Source organism: Taudactylus pleione, unplaced genomic scaffold, assembly GCF_031769625.1.
Source record: "Taudactylus pleione unplaced genomic scaffold, aTauple2 ptg001066l, whole genome shotgun sequence".
Lineage (NCBI taxonomy): Eukaryota > Metazoa > Chordata > Amphibia > Anura > Myobatrachidae > Taudactylus > Taudactylus pleione.
Window position 1 is genome coordinate 329,863 of NW_028285467.1, and position 13,474 is coordinate 343,336.

Consider the following 13,474-nt stretch of genomic DNA (forward strand, 5'->3'; position numbering starts at 1 on the left):
TAATGCCCTCACAATATTGGTGCAGTATCAGAAATCACAAATCCCAAGGAGAGTCCAAGCGGGGTAAGCCATTTTGCAGTGACTTCGCTGAGTTCTTCTAAGAGGTTGTCAGTGGTATGCCTCTTAGTGAAACTGGTGATACACAGAGTAGCCTGCCTCTGAATGAGCTGCTGTTTCTTAGATGTTGCTGTTGGTGGCTTTGAAGGCAATACACCCAACCAGTGGGTTGTTACAGTCATGTAATCTTGCATTTGCCCTGTTCCACTTGTCCACATGTCTGTGGTTAAGTGGACAGTAGGTACAACGGCATTTTGGAGGACACAAATTAAGTTTTTTTTATGTCCCTGTACAGGCTGGGAATTGATTTTCTAGTGAAGTGGAATCTAGATGGGATTTGGTAGTGGGGACACAGGACCTCAATTAACTGTCTAAAACCCACTGCACCAATGGTGGATATTGGACATGCATCTCTTACCAGCATAGATGTTATGGCATCAGTGAAACAAAATAGTTGGAGACACACAAGGTGCTAAATGTGTAAAACAAGGTGCAGCTGAAAATTTTCACTAGAGGGTATCCCGTATCCCAAAACAAGTTTATAGAAATAGAAATTGGTGTGAAAACACTGCGCTCCTAATCTGGACTAAAATTGGGATAATGCTATAAGGCTGAAATGAATGATATATCCTATAAAGCAGTATAAAGCCATAAAGATAAAGGAAAAATACATTCCTGGGTAATTATGGTGGTGTCCCCTCTGGTGTCTGGTGTTTCCCCCATCGTCAGATGTACAAGTTTAATGATGTCATAATAGAATAAATAACTGGTACAGTATCTAAAAATATATATAGAGTTGGGTATAGTATAAAATGTAGTCATACCACAACTCACAATCAAAACAGTGATTGACATATACTGTACAATGGTATCTTTGGAGATGAAAAGCCATATGATGTATACCAATAAACTCACAATGTATTCATAATTCTTTACAAGTAAATAAAGGTATCTTTAAATTCATATGCGATTCGCAAGGTGAAATCAATGGAATACAAGCAATGTATAGCTCCCACCACTTGGGAATAGGCACTTGGTATGAATACACAGTATGATGAGAAATAACACGATGAGTACTCACGATATGACGTGGAACTGGACTCCCATAAAGGTTTCTTTGTGCTGTTGTTTAGGTGCTTGGCAGAAAATCATCTCAAAAAACAGGATCCAGGGTAAAAAATGTAACATTTATTCGCCAACAGGATGTGAAACAATTACGAAAAAAAATATCTAAATTCCTTTATATTAAGAAAGTTTTTGCAGTTCCTAGGACAGGCAAACCCTCATGTTATTCAACATAAACTGTCCTCCACAAGTCCAGGTAAGAAGACATGAGAAGTGATGTAAGGTTTACCTGATCCCAGTAGTGCAAATAGGTGTCCACAGTCACTACATAGCCAACATGTTTTGAGATGGGAGTCTCTTCACCAAGGCCTAAGGGGCAACCAGAGTAGAGAAATTCAAAATAAATCTTCAATAATAATTGGAAAAACCTAGGAATCATCGGATGGCTTTCAAGGAGTTCAGTTGGGGCCAGTCAAGGATGGCACTTTATTTGTCCGGATCCATCTGTAGGGAAATTACATTTGGAGATCTTTCCATACAACACCCAGTGATGCACTATAGATATATTGCCCGTTTACTGGAACAGGCTATACAGTATATCTATCAGTGTGTACCCAGTTTAAGGCTACATCTTTTTCTGATGATCAGCAGTCTGGGGTTTCTGAGATCCCTACTAGACTTATTTACCTTATATCAGACCTGAAACCGGAGACCTTGTTTAGTATACTGCTCATCTATAAACCACCACAGTCTCTAACTAGTGATAAGCATCTACTACTTGGAGCTGAAGTCCTAGGAGCATGTGAATAACAGAAAGTGCATTCAGCTGTACGGGAAAGGCGGATCATGGTTACCAACCTGCAGATTTTCAAACATGCCCTGAAACACTTCTTTATAAATATCTACCAGCCCCCCCAGCACACACATGTACACAGACACACACACACATGACACAAGAACAGAGAATACAGTGACACACTGCACAAGCCACATAAAAGTAACATCATCCCATTACCTGAGGATAGAGGTAGACACCAGTCAGCGTAGCCAATGCAACGGAAGGAGTATTAAGCATGTGGCCTATAAACCCGACCACTTTGCTCTTTTCATAACAATCGTAGTTTGGAATGGCCTCCTCCATCCCCGATAGTATACTCATCGCACTCTGCAAAGCTTTAAATTCTTTATTGCAGGTGTCATAAAGCTGGTATCCCAGTGTAACATTTGGTAACAGGTCTGTGCTATTATTTATTTCTTCTATGGCAAACATGAACGCCAGCAGGTGTCTTAGAAAAATAATAGATTCACTGCAAAATGACAAAAAGATGCCAAATGAGATAGACAAAAATATTTAATGCATCTGCAAAAATATTACAAGGTGATTAGTAATATATTATATATGACGTGTGTGTGTCTAATGAAATTCTTGTTCTAAAAAGGTTTGTTAAAACTCTAGTGTACAAAATTAAAGAACTGGAGAAGACAGGACAATCATCCACAAAGGACACCTGGGGCCGTACACCTGTCAAACCAACCATAATGCAGGTGCCCTAAGGCAAGCTCAGGGAGGACATAAAGTGCTTGATCTTGATTTTCCGTATGAATACATACTGTGAAAGTGGGGCCTTATGAGCCTTCTGACTTTTTGGGTTTTAAGTAGGAGGTCTGAGAAAAGTTACCATAGGGATAAATGGCATGTTACGGCCAAGCATTCATACAGATGTCGCTTTTTGATTCCTCGATTTTGGACATTGCCTGGCTCCTTTACATGTTAGGCTCTATGTGAGAGTGAACCTCATGTGTAGAAGTGTGGAAGATCATGGTTGTCCATGGGAGAGGTGTCAAGGGGAGGAGGAGACCATGGACCACTTCTTTTGTGAGTGTCCCTTTAAGTTCAAGAGCTTTAGGTATCCCCTGCCTTTTGGGACTGAGTTACCCTGAATGGGCTTATGGAGCATTCAAAGGTTATGGAAGATTTGATTTGAACACCATTTTTTTTAGATAGATGAGCAGTTTGGTTTTGCATGTGGAACGAATGCTGTCAGATCGTCATTATAGGCAAAGTTCTTCCCTGTGACGCAGTAGTGGGGGGAATTCTGTATGAGGTGAAACAGATGATGGATATTGATGGGGGGAGGATGTATGCTGTCAGTTGGTCCAGATTATGGTGCCATCTGAAGCTCCCTTGAAGTGTGTAGCAGAAGTCATTTCCCTGTTGATCTCAAGGTTTTTCTTCTAGCACTTTCCTGGTGCTGAAAATTAAAAAGAAACGGTTTGCATACATCTAAGAAGCCAAATTGAGTTTTCTGCTACTTAAGGGTTAGGTTAGGTGAGTGTTTAGAGTAATAGGGGGAGGGTAATGAGTTAGGGAAAGTGGGGAAAGGGGTTTTAGGGTTAGTTTTGTGGGGAAGATGATGTTTGTTTACTGAACATATGTTTTTGCAACAATATTACATGTATTTTATGTATTTATGATGCACTTTATTTACATTTTGTATTGTTGCAATTCTTGTTTTAATAAAAAAAAACATGTGTCCCTAAACTCCTAGGGAGAAATTTACTAAGATTATTTTTTTGGCCGAGTTTAAACACAATTGGCATCACTGGAATTCATGAGAGTTTTTCAAGATCAAATACTCAATTTTTACAGAATTGTGTTTTCCAATGGTATATGCAATCATGTTTAATCATGTTTTCTCCTCCTTGTCACTGTCTGACTGTGGCCATACACTCCTGAACATGAAGCCTGCACAGATTTTCTGTGTAAAAGTAAAGAAATAGTTAAAAATCAGAGAAAAAAATGCATGGGCCCCCCCTAAGCATAATCAGCCCTGGGATCTTTGAGCCAGCCCCAGTTAAAAATTACATGGAACAAAATGTGTAGGTTTCCCCCATTAATAATGATCCAGCACTGGGCTCTTTGAACAGGCCCTGGTTCTAAAAATATGCAGAAAAATAATATAGGGGTCCCCCATATTTTTAGACCTAGCACTGGTCTCTTACTAGCAGGTAATACCACAGCCAGGGGACACACTTGACAGGTTCCTCAGGCCAAAGCATTCACCCCCGCTAACTAGTCAGCATAGCCAGTAAGATTGCAAGTACTAATGTCCATTACATGGGGACAATAGGTCCTAGCAAGCCTGCAGCGCATGACGATACTTGTACAATCACACGTGCCAGCATGCATGACATTAAGGGGCCACTGGTACCTATAGTCATCCTGTAAAGGAAATATTAAATTATATTACATTAAAGACAGTACATGCACACCGTAGAAAGTAAAAATTTGGTACAAACTCACACTTAGTAAATTTACTCCTAAGAATTGTGTCTGTTCGACAATGCCCGAGTAGAAAATCAATTTGCTTTGCTGAAACTCAGGTGATTTTTAGCCCGCTGAAACTCTCAATCTATATTTCACACTATTACCCCTGCAACCACCCGACAGGGTGCAGGGAAGAGCCCCAGGCTTCAACGTAAGCTTGGGGTGCTCAGGAGAGGGGTACCTTTAAAGTTGTTGGGGTCCCCACCTCACCTGAGATCCCCAGCTTTGGCTGACTAGCTTGGGGTGATAATGATTTGCTTGGGAGACCCAGTGAAAGAGTACCCTGGATGTGGCATTATACCCCAGCTAGAATTGAGCCTGGTACTGGTTTTAAAAATAAAGGGTACCCCACAGATTTTTTTTCCCCTATTTTTAAAACCAGGGCTGGTTCTGGGAGCCCAGTGCCAGTTCATAAAATATAAGGGAACTCATTTTTACCCCCGTATTTTAAGAACCAGGACTGGCTCAGGAGCCCAGGGCTGGTTATGCTTTTGGGGGGGAACCCTATGTAATTTTTTTTAAACAGTAACCCTAAACACACAAGCAGCCTGCACATATTTCACTGATATGTGCAGGCTGCTTGTTAGGAAAAGTTTCGCTGTGGTCAGACTCCAGGAACTTAGCAGAGTAATCTCGATGACATACACCATAAAAAAAAAACGATTTCAGCAAATCCCGATTCTTGGTAAATTTGAGAGTTTCAGCAGGCTTAAATCATACGAGTCTCAGTGATGCAAATCAAGGTTCTACTCGGGCAATCTCAACCAGACACAATTCTTTGTAAATTGACCCCTAACTATCATCCTCTTCTACATCAGTTTCCAGTCTTACTAAATCATGGATGAATTTTGAAATTACATGGCTAGGCCATATCTGATCTGTTAAAATGTTGTTGCTACCCCCTATTTAATCCCCACACATCTATTTTCCAAATTTTATGCTATTTCCTCAAACTTTGTATGGAGGGGAAAAAGACCAAGATTGTCTAGGTCTCGAATTTTTCATTCTAAATTCAGAGGTGGGCTGGCAGCCTTGAACTTACAATTGTACCAATGTGCATCCTCATGACCCAACTATTAGACTGGCTTTTCCTATCCTCTCCTAAACCTTGGGTGAACATTGAAAGCTGTATTTGCAAACCCTTCCCTTTGTGAGATCTTCTATGGTTTAGCTGAGCTCATAGAGCCCCTTGAGCCACTAGATTACAGTACTTAGCATATCTGATTCTCTTAAAGCATGGGATAAATTGATCAAGCTTCTTGTGGACTTCTTACTTTCTTAGGTCAACATATCTATTATTAGCAGTATCTTAGCAGATGTTAGCAGTATCTAAGTTGATCCTAGAAGTAAATTTATCTTACTGGCAAAACCAGGGTATCCTGACAATGAATTACCTATAATATAAATTCCATCTTAAATTCTTTTTCCAGGTCCAGGAACAATAATTGATCCCTACTAATGACTTTTATAAATATTTACATATCTGCCATTGAGTTTAATCTAATACTGTTCATTCCTAGCTCTTACCCTCTTCTGTACCCTACATAATGTCTAAATTTTGTATTGAGTGCCTTAAAATTAGAATAAATATGTGGTCTAGAACATTTTTGTCTTTCCTAGTGGAAAACAAACTAGACATTCAAAGCAAATGGGAAGTAGATATTCAAATTTAATTGATGATGATTAGGAACTGCTGGTTAAAAATGTATTTAAAATTTCTAAATGTATCATTCACTGAAATTCTGTTGAAGGTTGTACATAGAACATACCTCACCCCAGACTGATTACATAAAATCTGGCCTACTTCTTCCAAGATGTGTTGGAGACACTGTGGAATGGTGGGTCCCTTTTTACTACATCCAATGTACTGTAGTTATAAGATGGAGACAATAGGTTTTAGATATTCCTTAGATCTGTCAACCCCTTTAGGCAAATGGAGTCTCTGATTTCTACGCCACTCACAATCCACATCCCTAGTTCTTCATTATACATGATAAAAGTTGCTAATTATTTGTGTAAAGATTTTGTATGATTTGAACTGTATTTTTTTTCCATAACATTTTATTGAGGTAAAAAGAATGTTGTACTTATATACAGTAGATGACAATTAGTGAGAAATGATTCGGCAAGGTGCAGGAATTACAGAGACTTGAGAAAAGTACAGTAAGTGCTGGCGAAGGGAGGAACCTTATTGGATGATTAGGATCAAGTGTCTCTAACCTTTTCTCTGGAATAATACAATACATTACATTCGGCATAATTATTTTAGTTATAGCATTCATAGGCTTTAAGTGTGGACCAATAATTTTGGTATAATATATGAGGGCTGATTGAAAAGTAATGAGACAGCCTCTGTTTTGCTGTCCCATAGGTAGACAAGGCAACGTTATGCTGGTTATTGTTAAGCTCATACAGCGATGTGTCTGAACCTGCGGTTGGACTGCTGTAGTCCTCTTTGTTTGGTCACAGAGAGTGGAAGATCTTCCTAAATTTCATCATGGCGGATGAGGAAGATGTATCTGTTAGATTATGTCAGAGATGTGAGATTTAATTTTGTGTTAAACTTGGAACAAGCAGAAGTGAAACTCATGAAATGTTTCGGTAAGCATACGGTGGAGAAACAGTTAGCCGTGCTGTAGTATTTTGGTGGTGTTGCAAAATGACAGAAATGTAAACTTTCATCAAACGCCACAATCGATGTCAAGAAATCGGGTATCCTCTCCGACATTCGAATGGTGTTCTTGCACGATTCAATCAGTCATTACATCTGCTCTTCTGTGAAGTTTTTGGGTACCCACCTGGCACACAAGTGATGCATTTTCAGTCCTTTGTCACAATATGCTGAACTCATTCTAATGAGATTCCAAGCAGAGCCAAAAGCTCCATCTAGTTTGCAAATCTGATTTTGCTTGCTCTATACGACGTGCACAATAAAGCTTAAATAGACTTAATCGTGTTTTGTTAATCTTCCATAACAGGACAGAGTCCATCTCTGAATTTGGCTCTTATGTATGTATAGAATCTGAGGCAGGAGTATATCCGAATGAGAAGGGGTGAACCATGCAGGAGCAGGGCGTTATGTGTTGGACTTTCTAATGACCTCCACAGCCTAGCACAAAAGCTTAATTCATGGACAACTTTTCTATCACTTTCCAATCAGAATACTCCATAAAACTATACAATATTTTTGTAAGACTGGAAAATTGTCAAGAAACAAATCCCACAACACCAACATGTCCCTGCATTCCAATTGTCATGCACAACAGTTTTACTCATTACAAGTGTGGCTGGGTCCCAGTCCCGTCGCCAGCACCCCCCACCCTCCCCTCATGGTAATGACCGACGCGGCATTGAAGGGGTTAACCCCATGCCCGGCGCCATCTTGATTTGTTGTAGGCGCTAGGCGCCATGTGTTTAATGTTGCCGGCTCTACCGCCGGATAGGTCTATGTAGCTGCCGCGGTCCAGATCCAGGGACCACGGCAGCTCAGTAGGTGCCCTCTGCCCGCTGGGGGCCGGCTCTGAGCACCACTGCTGCCGGAGACTGACTCCGGCACTTAGCGTTAACCCCCGGTGTGCCACACCAGAGGGAGAGCTAGGGAGCCGCTCTGTGCTCCCAGCCGGAGGCAGGGAGCTCCGCTCCTGGTGCTCTGACTATACACTGGCCGTTGACTGCTGGGGATGGGAGCAGGGCTCCCAGCCCGCCAGCACTCCAAGAGTAGCAGGACGCCTCTGCAGCCAGGACAAGCTTGTCCCGGACTGCAAAGGTACCAGCCACTGTGGCGGTACTGGGACTTAACCCCTGGTATGCCACACCGGGGAAGGGCAGGGGCAAGGGAGACGCTCTGCGGCTCCAAGCTGGAGACCAGGAGCGGAGGCTCCTGGTGCTCCAGCAACCCAGCCTCCCGGACAGGTGCGGCGCGCTGACCCCTGGAGGCAGGGAACCTAGGGCCTGATTCAGAGCCACTCGTAAGTGGCCGCTCATTCGCTCCGAGCGATGTTCGCACGTCTGCGCATGCATATGGGTCGTAATGCGCATGCGCCAACCAGTCAGTGCGATCGGAAATCGAGCGCTTGCCAAATAGCGAGTGCCTTCTAATTTGAGTGACAGGATGAGGCGTTTGTGGGTGGTAACAGGGGAAGGTGCTTGAAAACGGGGAGTGGAGATCCGAACACAGGCGTGCCAAACAGTAAAAACGGGCGTTTTAAGGGTGTGCATAATTAACAAAGCAGCGTCATCGACCACGTCACTTGGTTGTCTCTCAGCCTGAACTGCTCGCATGATTGCGGTAGGAAAATCCAACCACAAGCACTGCGAGCAGTTCAGACGCCTCTCAATGTACTCGATTAATCTAATAAATTGCGGAGATGACGTATGATGCGAGCGGCCAGGGGGCATCTTTACAAAATAGCGAGCGCATGTTTCGTTCGCTCGCTCAGACATAGAGGCGTCAACAGACCGCAAAGAGCGAGCGCTCAATTTAAATAGCCGGCCCCTTTTTCTGAACGAGCGAGCGCAAATAGCATCCGGCTCTGAATCAGGCCCCTAGCTCCAGCCTCTCCAGCGACATCGGGCAGCATGGCCAGCAATTTAACCCTCAGTGCACTGCACCGAGGGGAAGACTGAGGTAGCCGTGCACTGGGGATCAGGAGCAATGGCTCCTGGTGCCCCAGGGTGACAAGAAGGGAGCAGCAGCTGAGCGCTGCTGAATAAGGGTACAGCTGCTGCAGCCAGGGCATGGTCCCAAGCTGCAGAGCTAAGAGCCCGGTACTGGGGACTGAGAGCTCAGCTCACAATATCCCAGCACTGCAGGGCTGGTATAGTAAAGCCCAGTGCTGAGTGCTGGAAACACTGTTTAAAAGCACACACTACACAGACTTGAATAATAGTATTTCAGTGTACATTTATGTATTATAACATGCAATGTATTGTAAAATGTATAATACACATACCTGTGATTTCCCTGGATGGCCAGGGAGATCCAGAGTCCTCAGCGGGCTACTGGATCTACCAGCCCCATCCATGGAAATAAAGTGTCCTCCTATGCGGCCTCATGCCTGGAAGTGGGATGAAGAGGTGCATAGGGAGCTGGCTAATGCAGCCAGCTAGGAATTTCCACCGAGCTCCAAACGGACTTTCCTCCGTGGCCAGGAAACCGTGCCCAGGGACCCTGCTTGCCCACCTCTGGAGCTCAGATTCGGGCAAGAGCAGCAAGCTTGGACCATTAGCAGATTCCTGGAAGTCCGTTTTTGGAGGGAGATCCTTATCTTCCCAGGCTGTATCCAGACAGAGCGGAGCCGTGGGCATTGCCCAGCTCTGAGGTTGAGCCCAGGCACAGGGGAGTCACCACTCCCCCTCGCCATAAGGGACAATGTTATACGTGCATGTGGCTAGCACATGCACAGATCATGCACTTATGATGATTGGTTGGAAACCACAGGGCGGGCTTACCCCCTGCAGAAATATGTATTAGAGTGGCATAAAAGAAGGGCTTGTGGGCTCTGAAATGTATATATTCCTTGTGGATCCTTTAAAGATGTCTGCTGTTTGTACCAACTGTATGCTGTAAATCCCATCACCCAGAAGGCAGAGTCTTTTTCAAGACTATTGAGCAATAAACACCTTTTGCCTCTACGCACCTGCATCCTGTGCCTAACTGAATTGCGCCAAACGCTATTCTGTTCTTCAGCTGTTCTGGAGTGAGCCCAAGTGTCTCCAAAGCTCAAGTCCTTGGTCAGCTACTGTGCAGAGCTTGGTCCATTGCGAGGGGCCAGGGACATACCAGACGACACCAACCAGAGGGTGTGGCCGCAGTGCGTCAAGCATAAGCAGCAAAAGCGATTCCAGGCGCCGCTAAAAGGAGCTTGGTGGTGGCAACTTCCGTAAATGCCCACAGTGCAATGGGTGGAGTCAGTGACAGGTGGTCACTGACGGTGAGTGGGAGTCCAAAAGCGCTAACCCGTGACCAGTGACGGCCTAGGCGAAAGGCGTCCGGTCACAACAAGTTATTAGCATCTGGACTAATGAAATGAAATAGAAATGTCAGTTGATCTGTAAATATACTAATGGCTCTGCTATCTCACATTTATATTCAGTAAGATTTGTTTTTGAAATCACTTAAATGACTTACTGTATACACTTATCACTGGCAGCCTTGTAATGTTTACTGAAATGTGGCTCAATTTTTGACCCGATTCGAGAGGTTTGTAATATTCCCCCAATAATCAGGTCCCCTCCTTTAGCATAGGAAAGAGAGGATTCCTGGAATAGCTCCAACGTACACCCAGTTCTTCTGACATAATTTCCTTCATTGACCAGACTTATAGGCAGAAATAGTAAAGAGCCAATTAAATGCTTCCACATTTGTTCCTAGAAGGAAACATGACAATAGATTGGTGAGGTGCATTCAGAAATAGGTGGGGTAGAAGAAGGACAAAGAGCTTAGTAGAGGTCATTAACTGCTTTACCCCATATTGTTGCCATCCCCATTACTCTGGAACCCTGATCCCTGCTCCATATGGTCAGCAAGGAGCTTAATGAGCTCATGACAAACAATATAAGAAGGTGGATGCCCCAGGTGCACGACTCACTGTTCTAGAGCTTCCAAATCACATTCTTCTTGGGGTCGAAGAACAAAAAAACATTCTAAATGCACTGTTTTGGGGTCTGCTTGTAGTACATTTTGGCAGATGATACTCATATTTACCTCCCCTTCCCTAACCTCTCTTTCTCCATTCTTGTGTCTGTAACCTCCTGGATATCCCACTTTCCAGTAACTTCTCAAACTGAATGGGGAAATGTAATCACCTGCAACTTGCATCGGCGAGCTTCCAGTGTGTCTCATTGTTTTAAAGTGGCAGCTATTTAAAAGGCAAAACCAGGTTGAAATCTCATTGCAATTTACAGGCTACTATATTTCTCCTAATACAGAGGTGTCCTCATACAGTGTTGTGGTAAATAGCCCCTCTCGGAATGCCAGGTCCTGTGCGACTTGGCCATGCCGAGCATCTCTATTGTGTGTCTTAGTCACATAAATACAGTTGAGTCCTCATACACTGTGGTTCAAGTCGTGTCAAACAGGTGTCTTCATCATGGCATGTAAAACTTGCGGCAAAGGGCCGACACCATGCAGTACACAGCTTAACCAATTGGCGGCCAGTGCTCTGTTGATGAAAACTGGCATTACAGTTTAGATGTGGCCATTGACCATCAATGATTCATAATCATTGATGGTTTATGGCCAATGTTGAATGCTTTTACCATCGTTGGGGGAGAACCAGATGGTTTCCTCCATCGATGACACAGCAAAGCCGAATTTTTTTTTTTTGTAATAGGTGATGGGACATGGAGCATAGCTTCAACTCTAACACCTGAAAAGCCCAACCCCTAGGTTCTGATTGGCCCATGGGCCAGTCAGTGAAAGAACAGGGATGACCATCGGTTTGGTACAGACAGTAAACAGTGGCAGATGTGAACATGCAGTAAACCAAATTTCTAAGTACCTAAGTGCAAGACCCTGGATAATTAATGGCTAAACAAGGGTGTCTGGGCAATCAATTTAGGAAAGGTGACATCTGGTGGACAGGAAGTAGTATTATCAGAGAAACAAAAAGACTGGGCGTCAATCAATGAATACAATATAAATAATAGCAGCAAATTTACCCGATGAGCTTGTGTCTGCCCACTACTAATATAGAGATACCACAACTAGACAATGGTGATGCGCTAATAAACAAATAAATAATATACTATGTAGTTCCCGAAATGGCAGAAAAAAATTCTCAAGTCACCACTTATATAATATTAATAATCTTTATAAAAATGGAATATGTCAGTACATATAATCACATTAAAGCTGCATACACACAAAGATTTTCTGTCCAACCATCCAACAAGTTGATTGGTTGGAATGAGAATCTGGTAATGTATGGGAGTAACTGATGATCAGCAATTTGCTCCTAAATGCCAGAAAACAGATGAAAATGACGTCAGACAAGTTTGTTAAATGTTTGCTCTAAACAATTTGTTCAAAAATCAGTTTTTGTCCATTTTTCGGCGTTTGGGAGCAAATTGCTGATTGTCATTTGCTTTCATCCATTACCAGATTTTCATTCCAACCAATCAACTAGTTGGATGGTTGGACAGAAAATCTTTACGTGTGTATGCAGCTTTACACTTATAAATAATCTCATTTATCCAATATAGAAAGACTCAAATGCACTCCTGAGAAATGAAATATATAAAATATGCTGATTCTAATAGAGATGTATCACTGGATCTTTGATGCCTGGAGCAGTTTCTTGTCAATTTAATGACAAGTGGAAAATCCAATAATAAATCTATAAAGCTCTTTCTGTATGATATAAGTGCGCACACACCTAGCTGCAGAGTCCCATGAACAATCCTCTGAGTTTGGAAGGACACCTTCTATGAAGCACGCTCGTGGTGGGCACTCCTGGTAAGTAGTGGGGGTCTGGTGTGTGTTTCATGTGTGCAGCTGATAACCAAGGGAGTTTCCAATGCAGAATCCCAAGCAATGTGAGCTGTTCTGAGTTACAGCCGCCGGTATATATGTGCTGAAGGAGCTTATAGCTAATGGCTTGAGATTCAGTCTATTAGGCTTCCACAGTACAAGATCCCAGTGTCAGTAACGTGGCAGCAAAGCTACTGTAATATATAATCACTGGCAGGTAAATCTCTGACCGGTTTCGCTCCAATATGGGGGCTTTATCAAAGAGGAATCATATATAGGACAGGACGTCCTTATATACCTGATTCTTCATTCAGTTATATAACTTGCCAATCACCATATCATCCATACCTGTTGTCCTAGGTGTGCTCAGATCAGCATCTCTCTTAATTGTGTCTAATGGTGCATACACACGGTCAGATCTGTCAGATGAACGATTGGACGATTTTTCCAACGATTTGAATGATTTTACAAATTATTTGAATGATTGAACGATTGAATGATTTCAGACAGTATTAAAATGAATGAAATCGACCAAATCTGCCCAAACACAT